The sequence below is a fragment of the Pelodiscus sinensis genome, chromosome 3 (genome assembly GCF_049634645.1).
Source record: "Pelodiscus sinensis isolate JC-2024 chromosome 3, ASM4963464v1, whole genome shotgun sequence".
NCBI classification, from domain to species: Eukaryota; Metazoa; Chordata; order Testudines; family Trionychidae; genus Pelodiscus; species Pelodiscus sinensis.
In genome coordinates this window covers 12595346-12608097 of record NC_134713.1, presented here as the reverse complement: position 1 = coordinate 12608097, position 12752 = coordinate 12595346, and positions in this window count along the sequence as shown.

The window sequence follows — 12752 nt, the reverse complement described above, 5'->3', positions numbered from 1 at the left end:
CTTGTGACCGATTTTGCCGGGCCCTGGGCAATGTGGCAGGGCTTTGGGAGGAAGGGATGGGGCTAGGATAGCCAGCCCTCAGCACCGCCTGGACAGCGCCACGCAGGGCTCCAATGGCAATTTAAAAGGGCCCAGTGCTTCAGTTGCTGCTGCTGCCACAGTTGCAGCCATGGTGGCCCAGAGCCCCGGGCTCTTTTAAATCACCAAATCGTAGGGTACCTGCCCCCTTTCTTGTTCCCCAGTCCATGGCCCTGCTGCAGAATACATCTTCCCTCTGGTTGTCACAGCGAAATACAAGATAGGACATTGTTTAGCATATGTCTCATTAAGGCATATTTGAAAGGACCACTCAAGGCCAAGTGGTCCATTCGCACCCCCTCCAGTCCATGGGGAGGGCAGTAAGGAGAAAGGCAGCTGGCAGAATTGTTACCGCGGTGATTGTTGTTACCCCTAGGGAGTGCCTGGAATTTCAAGTGAGTCAGTGGCGAGAGCCGGACAAATTCTTTTAAGTAGGTAGATATCAAGGCGATAAATTCCTTCCTGTAAGTGTGGCAGGTGAAGGTGCTGGCTTGTGAGCAGCCTGGGAAAGGCTTATTTCCCTCACCTCAACAGGAAATGTGTGAGAAACACTGCCAAGTTGGTTAGGATTTTTGCAAACCAAATAGCTCCATGCTGCATTCCTACCTTCTCTCCTCTCCAGTGCCCTCTGCACTTCTGCCCCAGCACCACTATCCAGGATAAGAGCCAGCCTACTGCCACAAAACAGTATGCACTCGTGGTGAATGAAGGAGACCCGGGAAGCGGAGGAAAAATTCTGTGAAGAGCCCGTTTCAGACAACAGTGAGTAATAAAAGTAATGGTTTCATAAAGCGATCTGCCTCAGCAGTTCCCCTACCACAGGGTGGAGAAACCATTTTTGGGTCAGGGAACGCTGATCCATAGAAAAATCAGCCGGGGACCACACACAAGTGAGAAAAACAAAACCCTTATAGATGTGGTCCCTGAGTGAGAAGGAAAAAGACTCTCCTTTCTCCAGGCTAGTAGATTTTATGTGCTCCAGCCCCACGAGGGGACAGCAAGGAGCTGGTGCACCAACACAGGATCCCCAGTGCTAAGGGGGAGCTCTGAGCCTCGGAAGCCAGATCCAGGCAAGCCAAGGGCTGCATCCACCCTTAGGTTCCCTACCAGGATGGGCAGTGGGTAAATAGCATGGACAGGAAATAGTCACATTTCAGGGACAGGGGGAGAAGGATCTCCAATGACCCACATGTGTACGAAGGGCACAATCTCTGTCTCTCACACCTCTCTCTTCCCAGCCTGTCCACCGGCACTCAAAGGCTTTGTCTGTGCTGCCGTTTGACACCCACAGCCGGCCTGTGCCTGCTTGGTTGGCCTTGCGGGGCTCAAGTGCAGGGCTTGTTTCACCGCAGTGTAGATGTTCAGATTCAGGCTGCAGCCGGAGCTCTGGGATCCTCCCACCTCCTAGGTTCCTTAGCCTGAGCCCTGTGAGCCTGAGTCAGATGCCACAGGATCAATCACAGGTGTCTAATGCCAGTGCAGACGTGCCCTGTGTGAACTAGGAGTGAGTCCATCAACTCTCATGGAATTATACTGGTGTGAAAATGAGAGAAAAATCAAGCTTTTGAGAGGCCAAAACCCACTTTTCAGCTAGATCCAGCAACGTTTTTAGCACTCACTCCCCATGTCAAAACAAAAGGAAAAACTATGTAGGATTTTAAAGATTAACAAGATGGTTTAATAGGTTGTGATGGGGCTGGCCTGCCCCGCACTGAACAAGGGAGAGGAGAGCCTGTCTATTGGGTAGAATATGCCCTTCCCCACAGCCCTGCTGGGCATGCTCGCAGTGCAGCCTCAGTATAAAAGGCTGCCGGGCTGCTCAGTTGGGGCTGACCTCCGGGGAGGAAGGAGCTCCGGCCCAAACCTCAGAGCCACAGCTGGACCTGCTGCTGGAACCAGAGCTGTTGGGACCGCCGCCATTGATGCTACCGTTCCTGGGTCGAGCCCACCTGCAATGCCGACTCCAGGGGGCCGCCCGCCCCACCGCAGTGGACAACCCCTTCTCTACTGCCCCAGACCTGGAACCTGCCGACATTGCCGCCGCCGCCAGCCCCGCTCCACCAGGTGGGGTCTCCGTCAGCCACAGGGCAGGGGTAGGAAGCAACCCAGGGCAAGGGGCAGGGAACCCCCCCGGTGGGCTCGGCGCGTTTTGTGGAGAACTCCCCGCAGAGCTGGTGGTGGGAACCACCCACCACTAATAGGGCCCTGGGTTGGGGTCCGGTGGAGAGGGAGAGCCTGGACCCCCCTACCCCATCCCCTCAGGGCGTGGACTAGGCCTCAGGGCCTGCTTTGACTGCAGACTAGGCTTCCGGGCCCGCGATTGGGCTGGACTAGGCTTCCGGGCCCGCGATTGGGCTGGACTAGGCCTCAGGACCTGCGAATTATGCTGAACTCGGCCTCAGGGCCTGCTTTAACCTTGTAGAGAAGAGGGTGGGGCTGGGGATCCCGCCACATGGGTGATGAGCTTTCATGGGCAAGACCCACTTCCTCAGATCATATTCTGGAAGAGAATAGGCCTGACCATATATACCAAAGGAATACAATGGAAAAACATTATTAAACTGTGTTCACTTTTTTCATTGTATTTCTTTGGTATACAGTAAAACTCCAGTTGTTCGGCATCCAGTGGTCCAGCACTCCCGATAGTCTGGAACCAACTGGAACCTGGAAGTGCTCTGGCCAGCCAGACAATTGGAGCTGCTCTGCCCCCGGCTTCCCCAAATCTGACACTGGTCAGTTTCAGCAGCGGCGGACTTAGGGAAGCCGGGGGCAGAGCAGCTGGAGTGCTGCCCACACTGCGCAGTTCCCCGCCGACCCCCCCGACCCCTCATAGCCCCCCCTTCCAGTACTCCAGCAAATCCAATAATCTGGCACCCCCTGGGTCCCAAAGCTGCTGGATTATTGGAAATTTACTGTATATGGTCATGCCAATTCTCTTCCAGCATATGATCTGAGGAAGTGGGTCTGGCCCACGAAAGCTCATCACCCATTAAACCATATCGTTAGTCTTTAAAGTGCTACATAGTTTTTCCTTTTGTTTTAGCAAGATCAGACTAACACAGCTACCTCTCTATTACTATTCCGCGTGTCAACTGATCCTGTTCAGCACAATCCCTCCCCGTCCCCACCCCAAGCTGGTAGCAGTGATTTTTATTTCATTGTACATAGCACCTGATAGATGATTTTTTTCTTTAATTTTTGTGTTAATTATGCAGCAAGAAGGCCTGGTCGTGCTGTAGAAAAATTGTCAAGTGTTCTGGTTCAATAAATAACTGACCTAATTATGTCACAGCCCATCAACTATATTTTCTGGATGCACTAATGTTACAGGGTAGCAGGATTGTAAAGTTGAGTGTTCCCTTCTTTTTCAGAGGGCTTTGTGGGGCTATGTCTAGACTGCAGGATTTTTGCACAAGAAGCTTTTGTCAGAAGAGATCTTCTGCAAAAATTTCTTGCGCAAGAGCATCCACATTGCAAAGTGCATCGAAAAAGTGATGCGCCTTTGCATAAGAAAACATCCTGACTACCTGGATGTTCTCTTGCAAGTAAGCAGTGATTGCTAAGGGCAGAATGGCCACCAGGGCACCTGTGCTTTTTCCTCTTCCCTCTTCTTGCACCAAAAAACCCCTCTTCCCTGTCCACACACGCCTTTTTGTGCAAGAGCTCTTGCGCAAAAAGGTGTTCTTCCTTGTAGAATGAGGATTACCAATTGCACAAAACCCCCTCTGATCTTTCGATTTACTTGCACAACAACGTGCTTAAGGTGTGGACACTCCCCGAGTTTTTGCAGAAAAACAGCTGTTTTTGCACAAAAACTCTGTCGTGCAGTGGGGACTTTCCATCTTCCTCTCTAGCTGTACTGTAAGAGGACTTTCTACAGTCCTACCAGATTGCCAGTCCTCTGTAGCGTCTTCCAAGCTAGGCAAGATTGGAATTTCTATTGCAACCACAAACAAGCCAGAAAGATAACCTTTGAAAGCACACAACCTGCAATCCTGCAAAGTCTCCTGTACATGGGGAGCACTGCAGCTGCAGAGGGACTCATGTGGTGCACGCAGTCATAGCTCCACTGGAATCCATGGAGCTATGATTGTTTACATCAATTGAGTTTCCGCCCTGCTGAGTTCAACGCCGATGGCCCTCATCCTTCAAACCCTTATGCATGTGTTTAATTGTACTCCTGTAAACGTTCTCACAAATTTCTGGAGAATTAATCTTGCACATAAAGGAAAGCACAAATGTATGTGTTTGCAGGATTAAACCCAATCCTCTACATTTCCAGCTTTTTGCATCCAGAATAATAAATAATACAAAAGAAAAGGATGCCAGTCTGATATGTTTTTTCCTCTAACTTTACTCTCCAACCCAGTCCAGTCTTGCCAAGTAAACTATGGGTTTGAAATATTGAAATGATGGGGGAGGGGGGAGGATTGGTTGGTTGTTTTTGCTTCACTATGCCCTTCCTGGTTGGGGCTGGGGCCAAAAGTGTCAGAACAGAAAGGCTGTTTTTGTGCTATTTCCTGTCCAGTGAGATCTGCAACATAGTACTGTTCTCATGAAGGAGCTTGCACTTGAGTTCCTGGTCCATTGGCACCTGCCAAACCTTCTTCCTTCCTTGGGCCCAATTTCTCCTTAACCACAGGGAGACAGGTGGTTACGTGGATGGGGGGTATTGACCTATCCTCCACAGGCAAAGGATCTATTCCTGGCTCTGACACAGGCCCTCTGTGTTACCTTGGGCAATTTATTTAACTAATCTGTACCTAATTTTCCCTGTGTGCAAAATGAGGCTTGTACTACTTAATTGACTTTGCAAGGCACTCAGCTAAAAGGGGTTGTTGATACTGGGCTCTAAAGTCTCCACGTGATTTTATAAATCATAAAAATACAGCCAATTTGGCATGCACAAGAAATTGGAATAATTCCATCTGAGGGTATGTCTACACTACCCCCCTAGTTCAAACTAGGGGGGGTAATGTAGTCATTCAGAGTTGCAAATGAAACCCAGGATTTGAATTTCCCGGGCTTCATTTGCATAAAGCCGGCCGGCGCCATTTTTAAATGCCAGCTAGTTCGGACCCCGTGCCGCGCGGCTACACACGGCACGAACTAGGTAGTTCGGACTAGGCTTCCTATTCCGAACTACCGTTACTCCTCATGGAACGAGGTGTACCGCTAGTTTGGAATAGGAAGCCTAATCCGAACTACCTAGTTTGTGCCGCATGTAGCCGCGTGCACGGAGTCCGAACTAGCGGACATTTAAAAATGGCGGCGCCCGGCAACATGCAAACGAAGCCCGGGAAATTCAAATCCTGGGCTTCATTTGCAACTCCGGTTGCCTACATTAACCACCCTAGTTTGAACTAGGGTGGTAATGTAGACATACCCTTAGAGTCTTGGCCTTCACAACATCCTTTGGCAAAGAGTTCCACAGGTTGACTGTGCGCTGTGTGAAGAAATTCTTCCTTTTGATTGTTTTAAACTTGCTGTCTATTAATTTCATTCAGTCATCCCTAGTGTGACAGTCTCCCCCACCATGCTTTATGAAGTTTGGCTTATTAATATAAATATGCATAACTAGGAGATGCTTTAAACAAAATGCCTCACGTAACCTATCAATTTTAATGTTACAGTCTGCTGGCTCGGTACATCCTATTTTGGAGCATGTATCATTCTTGTATGTAAAGTTAGAAATATGAAGTATGAGACTGTTTATAGTTTTAAATGTGCCAATGAAAGACATTACTGGTGGTTCCTCCTCCGCTCCCCCCTCCCCCAGCCTTAATGACTGGGTGATCAACTTAACAACTTGCAAACAGCCTTGTTTGTTCTGTAAGTCCAAAGGTGATGGGACTAGTAAGACTTGTGACCATACCACCTGGTACTGGGATTCCATTTTGACCTAGGTAGTTTTCAATGGAAGGGGGATGTTAAACAAAAGATTCCAGCCTTGGGGGAAAAGCTTCCCATTGCTTAAATAGCCTATCATATCTTTTGTCTTCAACTGGCATGACACACTCCAAATAGGGCTGGGGACCCAGGTCAAGATGAAAGAGGTTGTCTCTGACCTGAAGATTATGCCTAGAACAAGAATAGCAATGTAGGGTAAGAATTAGCTTGCAATAAGCTTTTTAGTTAATTAGATCGCTCTATGCATTTTCTTTTAATTTTAACTTAGTAATTTACTTTGATCTGTCTGTTTTCACTTGCAACCAATTAAACTCTACTGTTTGTACTGAATGAAAACACTTTTTGTTTTCTATCAGACCAAGTATAAATGTTACGGGGTATGTGTATGCATTTTTCCCTTTCATTGATAAAGAGGGCAAACATCCTCATGTGCTTTCTTTGTGTATAACTTTCATTCAGAGAAAGACAGATTTATGTGGGATTTTGATCCCTTTTGAGGGTTGGTTTCCTGGGTGCTGTACCCTAGAACTGCATTCTTCCATAGCTTAAGTGGTTCAGTGTCTGCATTGCTCTTCAGGGGGTGGTAACTCCAGCTCTGTGACTTCTCTGGGGGAGACCAGAGAATCTGGCCCAGCAGGACAAGGCGGTGGGGAACCCCAGAGAACAAGAAGATGGGCATAATCAGCATACCAGAGAACAATCCCAAGGGGTCTTCTGTGACAGCAGCCCATAACACCCAGTTCAATAGTTATCAGAAGGAGTAAATAGCACTTCTGTACCTACTTTCTCTGCACCAGTCATAATTTTATAGACTTCTATCATATTGCCCCTTAGTCAGCCCTTTTCCAAGTGGAAGAGTCCTGGTCTTATTAATCTCTCCTTATATGGAAGCTGTTTCATATCGCTTATCATTGTAGCCCTTTTCTATACTTTTTCCAGTTCCAATATATCTGTTTTGAAATGAGAAGATCACACCTGCATGCAGGATTCAAGAAGTGGGCTTACCATCATGTTATATGCAGGGCTCGACAAATAATACAATCTACTCGCCCATGGTGAGTAGATTGTAACCTGGAAGAGCCAGGTTCGGGCGATCTGCACATGTGCAGATCACCGGACAGCGCAGCTGGCGAGCCCTGGTTATATGTATTGTTGGGATCATGTTTTCCAATGTCCATTGTTTTGCATTTATTAACATTAAATTTCGTCTGCCATTTTGTTGCTCAGTCACCGGTTTTGTGAGTTCCCATTGTAACTTTTTGCAGCTAGCTTTGGAGTTTGATATCTTGAATACACTTCTATTGTATACACACTTTGCCATCTTGGTGTTTACCCCTTTTTCCATATCATTTATGAATATGTTGAACAGCACCGGTCCCAGTACAGAACATTGTGAACCCTTTTATTTACCTGTCTCCACTGCGAAAACTAACCATTTATTCCTTTTCTTTGGCTACGTCTAGACTGCAGGCTTTTTGCACAAGAAGCTTTTGTCGGAAGAGATCTTCCGCAAAAAATCTTCTTGCACAAGAGCGTGTCCACACTGCAAAAGCGCATCGAAATAGCGATGCGCTTTTGCGAAAGAGGGTGTCCAGACTCACTGGATGCTCTCTCGCAAATCAGCAGTGATTACTAGGGACAGAATGGCCACCAGGGCACCTGTGCTTTTTCCTCTTCCCTCTCCTTGGACAAAAAACCCCTCTTGCCCGAACACACACACCTTTTTGCGAAAAGGAGTTATTCCTCATAGAACGAGGAATACCTACACTGGGGAAAACCCCTCTGTTCTTTCATTTTACTTGTGCAAAAACGTGCTTGAGGTGTGGATGCTCTGTGAGGTTTTGCGAAAAAATGGCCAGTTTTGCACAAAAACTCTGTGGTGTAGACCTGGCCTGGATGAGCCAGAAGATGAGGGCAGATAGTAGCCAAACAAGTGATACCTCTGCCCTCCATCTGTCCTGTGCCCTAGTTCTCCTGCTCCTCATGGCCTACCCCTACCTCATCTATCCCTGCTCCTCAGAGGCCTGCCTTATTTTCCCTTGATGTCTTAGCAAGGGTTGCCAGTTTTGCTGGCTGTATTCCTGGAGGTTTCATCACATGATGTGATCTTCACTTCAAGATTAATCTTTAATTCCTGCAGACCCCAGGACTGTTCTGGGTTGGCAACCCAAGTCCTAACCTCCCACCCCTCCTCAGATTGCAAAACCTGGCTCTGCATTACTTAGTGTAATGCCTCGTATTACATTCTGTATATCTGCTCTTACACTGGGGAAATTCTACCCCAGCCTCCTGTAGCACCTTTATGTGGGCCACCAGAACACTTATGGTGGATAAGGCAGGAGGAGCAAATCTCTCCCACGGCATCACACAGCACCCCTGCTTTGTAGGTACCTATTGAGACAGTTAGCCTAAAATGTTGGTACAGTATATGGAATATGATCTCCAAGGGTATGTCTACACAGCAAAGTTATTTGGAAATAACTTTACTAGAGTTTACACAGCCAAACCGCTATTTTGAAATTAAGCAGAGCGCTTATTTTGAAATTGGTAAACCTCATTCCACAAGGAATAGCACCAATTACGAAATTGCTATTTCGAAATAAGTGCTGTGTAGACGCTTATTTCGATATAGGGGGCCTCCAGCCCTTCCCAGGGTGCCCTGGTGGCCACTCTGGGCACAACCAAGAAAACTCCTCTCCCTTCCCCTCTCCCTGGAGCCCTTAAAGGGGTGTAGACTGGCCACAGTGCCTGTGCCAGCTCCAAGCCTGCCAGCCCAGAGCCAGCAGTCACTGCACCTGACCCAGTGGCCCCAGCATGAGCCAGGCAGCCAGTGCCAGCCAGCCCTCCACCATTCCCCAGGAGCAGTCTGCCAGCTCCCAGGAGCCTGCCAGAAGCCAGAAATGGTGGGCATCCTCCTGGTCCAGTGCAGAGATCATGGACCTGATTGAGGTTTGGGGGGATGCCGCCAACGTCCATGATCTTCACACTAGACAGAGGAACATGGCCATCTACAGCCAGATGGCTGCCAGCCTGGCCACCAAAGGCCACATCTGAACCCAGGAGCAGGTTCTGATGAAAATCAAGGAGCTTGCAGCAGGCATATGCCAGGGCCACAGGGGGCAGCTCCCAACCAGGGGCAGACCTAGAGAACTGCCCCTATTTGGATGCCATGGACCGCATCCTGGGGGGCGGGATGGTCCGTGCCCCCCAGGTGGTCACTGACCCTGGGGCAGAGCTTGCTGCCTCCTGCTGCTCCAGCCCCTGCTGCCTCCCCAGCCACTGCTCCTCCTCCCATTCCTTTCCCCCCTCCTGCTTCTTCCTACCCACACCCCCAGAGATGCTGAGACCCCCACACCTGCAGTGCTGGGAGACAGTTGGGCTGGCAAGACCCCCAACCCTGAGCCCTGAGCTTCTCCTTCCTCTTCCTCCCCTTGCCAGCTCCCTCCTCCCAGGTTTCCCCTCCCCTCTCCCACCCTCCCGCCTCCCCTCTCGCATCTTCTTTCCCCAAGCTCACCTCAGTTAAATTTCCCCCCCATCCCAGTTTTGTTCAATAAAGAGGCTTTGTTGTAATGAACACGTGTCTTTTATTGTACAGCAGGAAGGCAGGTTAGGGAGGGGTAAGTGGAAGGATGTGAGGGAGGAAAGAGGCACAAGTCCCCAGTGGGGCACACCAGGGAGACTGTTACTGCCTGCAGAATGTGCTGCCAGGCTCGCAGCAACATGTCCAGGAGAAGCACCAGAGTGCCCAGGGCATCTCTGGCTCCATGCTGCAGAGTGCTGTGGTGTCCTGAGTGAGGGCAACCAGAGCATGCAGAGAAAAAAATGCTTTTGCTGTTCCTCAAGGAAGATAGGCAAGAAAGAAGGGAAACCTTAGAACCATCTGTCTGGGGGGAGGGAGGGGCGCGTTCCTTTAAGCATAGGTCTCAGATAGCCTAAGGCAGCAGCCACACAAGATAACTTCTGACCTGATGCCCTGTCAGAACCGGTTCCGGCCGGCCTTAAATGCAATTCAATGTCCTGTCAATGTGGATGCGCTACTTCAAAATAGCAAAACGCTATTTCGAAATGCATGTTGTGTCTAGACGCATTATTTCTAAATAAGATATTTTGAAATGATGCTGTAGTGTAGACATATCCCTAGAAGGCAAGAAACAGCATATTAAGTTACTTAATAATTAGAAAGGCTTTTCAGGGGGAAAAAGGCAGGGACCTCTACCAAGGTGGCTCAGAGAAGTGCCTGTCCTCAAATGGAGGGCAACAAGGATGTAGCCTCCTCCTGGCTCTTGGAAGGCAGAAATGGGGCATAGAACCTAGCTCTTGTATATACTTTTTTTTAGTTCCCACAAGCAATCCACCACAAAGAGCATTAGCACAGATATTGAGAGAGCTGGGATTATCCATATAGCAAAATATGTGGACCTTTGCCATTCCTGCCGAGTCCAGCTGCTTAGCCCTAGCATTAAACATTATTTCTGAAACGTCTATGGCTGTGTCATGTTGCCGAGTGCTGTTGAACAGCTGTGTTGCAGCCCAGATGTGGATGCAATGTAGTGATGAAGGTACTCTTGTAAACATTTGCCAAATATTCTGGCATCCTTTGTGATAAGCAATATTTTCAGACCTGCTTAAATCACCGTGGGACCAAGGGCATTAACAGGAGTTTTGTGAGCAAGACACGAGAAGTCTTTCTTCCACTCTACTCTGCGCTGATTAGGTCTCAATTGGAGTATTGTGTCCAGTTCTGGGCACCACATTTCAAGAAAGATGTGGAGAAATTGTGTCCAGAGAAGAGCAGCAAAAATGATTAAAGATCTAGAAAACATGATGTAGGAGGGAAGACTGAAATAATTGGGTTTATTTAGTTTAGAAAAGAGAAGGCTGAGAGGGGAGACATGATAACAGTTTTCAAGTATCTAAAAAGGTGTTATAAGGAGGAGGGAAAAAATTGTTCTCCTTGGCCTCTGAGGATAGAAGAAGAAGCAATGGGCTTAAATTGCAACAAGGAGTCTATGTCTCGACTGCATCCCTTTTCCGTAAAAGGGATGCAAATTAGATACATCGCAATTGCAAATGAAGCGGAGATTTAAATCCCCCCCGCTTCATTTGCATATACATGGCTGCTGCTTTTTTCCGGCTCGGAGCTTTGCTGGAAAAAAGCGCCAGGCTAGATGGGGAGCTTTCGGAAAACGAAGTCTTTTCCAAAAGATCCCTTTTTTAAGAGGAATAAGGGATCTTTCGGAAAAGCCTTTATTTTCCGAAAGATCCCCATCTAGACCGGCGCTTTTTTCCGGCAAAGCTCCGAGCCGGAAAAAAGCGGCAGCCATGTTTATGCAAATGAAGTAGTTGTCCATAGTGTGTGTCTTTGTGTTTGGTGGGTACATGCTGGTTGTCTGAAAGATACCGTGTGCTGAGCTTGTGTTTGTCTGTTTATTTGGTGGTCCATGTACTGAGCTGTTTGTTGGAAGAACTGTGTGGTGAGCTTAGCAGCCTGCTAGGAAGGACCAAGAACTTATCCTTGGGGGACTCCATTGGAAACATACCTGCTCGATGACAATTCCACAGGTACATTTTCAGACTGATCAATTAACCACACTTTAATCTATTTAATGTGTGCCACATTAATTTTATATCATTCTAGTTTTTTAAACAGAATGTTATATGATACCAAGTCTAAGTATATTATGCCAACACTATTTCCATTATCAATCAAACTTATAAACTCATCAAAGAAAGATATTACATTAGTTTTGCAGTTTCCATAAACTCATGTTGAGGCAGGCACAGCAGAAGACAAGGGAGTCAAAACATCACTTTGGCAGGTCTTTAGCATAGCTCCACTTCTACAAGGAACTGGAAACCATTCTTGACAGTGGCCTCACTTCCACTGTCAAGATATCACTTGGATATTTCAGGAAGGTTGGAGACAGGAGACAGTGGACTAAAACACAAGGGTGGTGTGGTGGACAATGAAGAGGAATTGGTGGATGAGATGAGAAAGGTGACAGGGTTGTCCAGGACCTTGGTGAGATAGGACCTCTTCTTGACTCCAGAGAGTTTGAGCCAGTCCCAGTAGCCCATCTATGGCATGATAAATGCTCATTTTGTTTTGATATTTTTCAGCTCGGTTACATGAAATAGAGCTGTTCTTACTTCATTCTATGCTAGAATTGGGCCAAGGGATAGAAATGTACTAGAGTAGCTATGGGTATGTCTACACTACAAGGTTAGTTCGAACTAACGGACGTTAGTTCGAACTAACTTTCATAGGCGCTACACTAGCGCTCCGCTAGTTCGAATTTAATTTGAACTAACGGAGCACTTAGTTCGAACTAGGTAATCCTCATTCCACGATGATTAAGCCTTGTTCGAATTTACTAGTTCGAATTAAGGGCTGTGTAGACCCTTAATTCGAACTAGTGGGAGGCTAGCCCTCCCCAGGTTTCCCTGGTAGCCACTCTGGCCAACACCAGGGAAACTCTATTGCCCCCCCTCCCGGCCCCAGAGCCCTTAAAGGGGCACGGGCTGGCTACGGTGCCCGTGCCAGGTGCAAGCCTGCCAGCACCCAGCCAGCAGACCCTGCACCTGGCACGGATCGAGCCACCCACCCGATGCCCCCCAGCCCTCCCCCTCTTCCCGGGACCAGGCTGGCGGCTCCCGGGAGCTTGCCCGGGACCGCAAGAGGCGGGCACCCGCCTGGGCTAGTGCGGACATCGTGGACCTCGACCACGACCTCCGCACTAGGCACAGGAAAGTGGCCGTCTAGG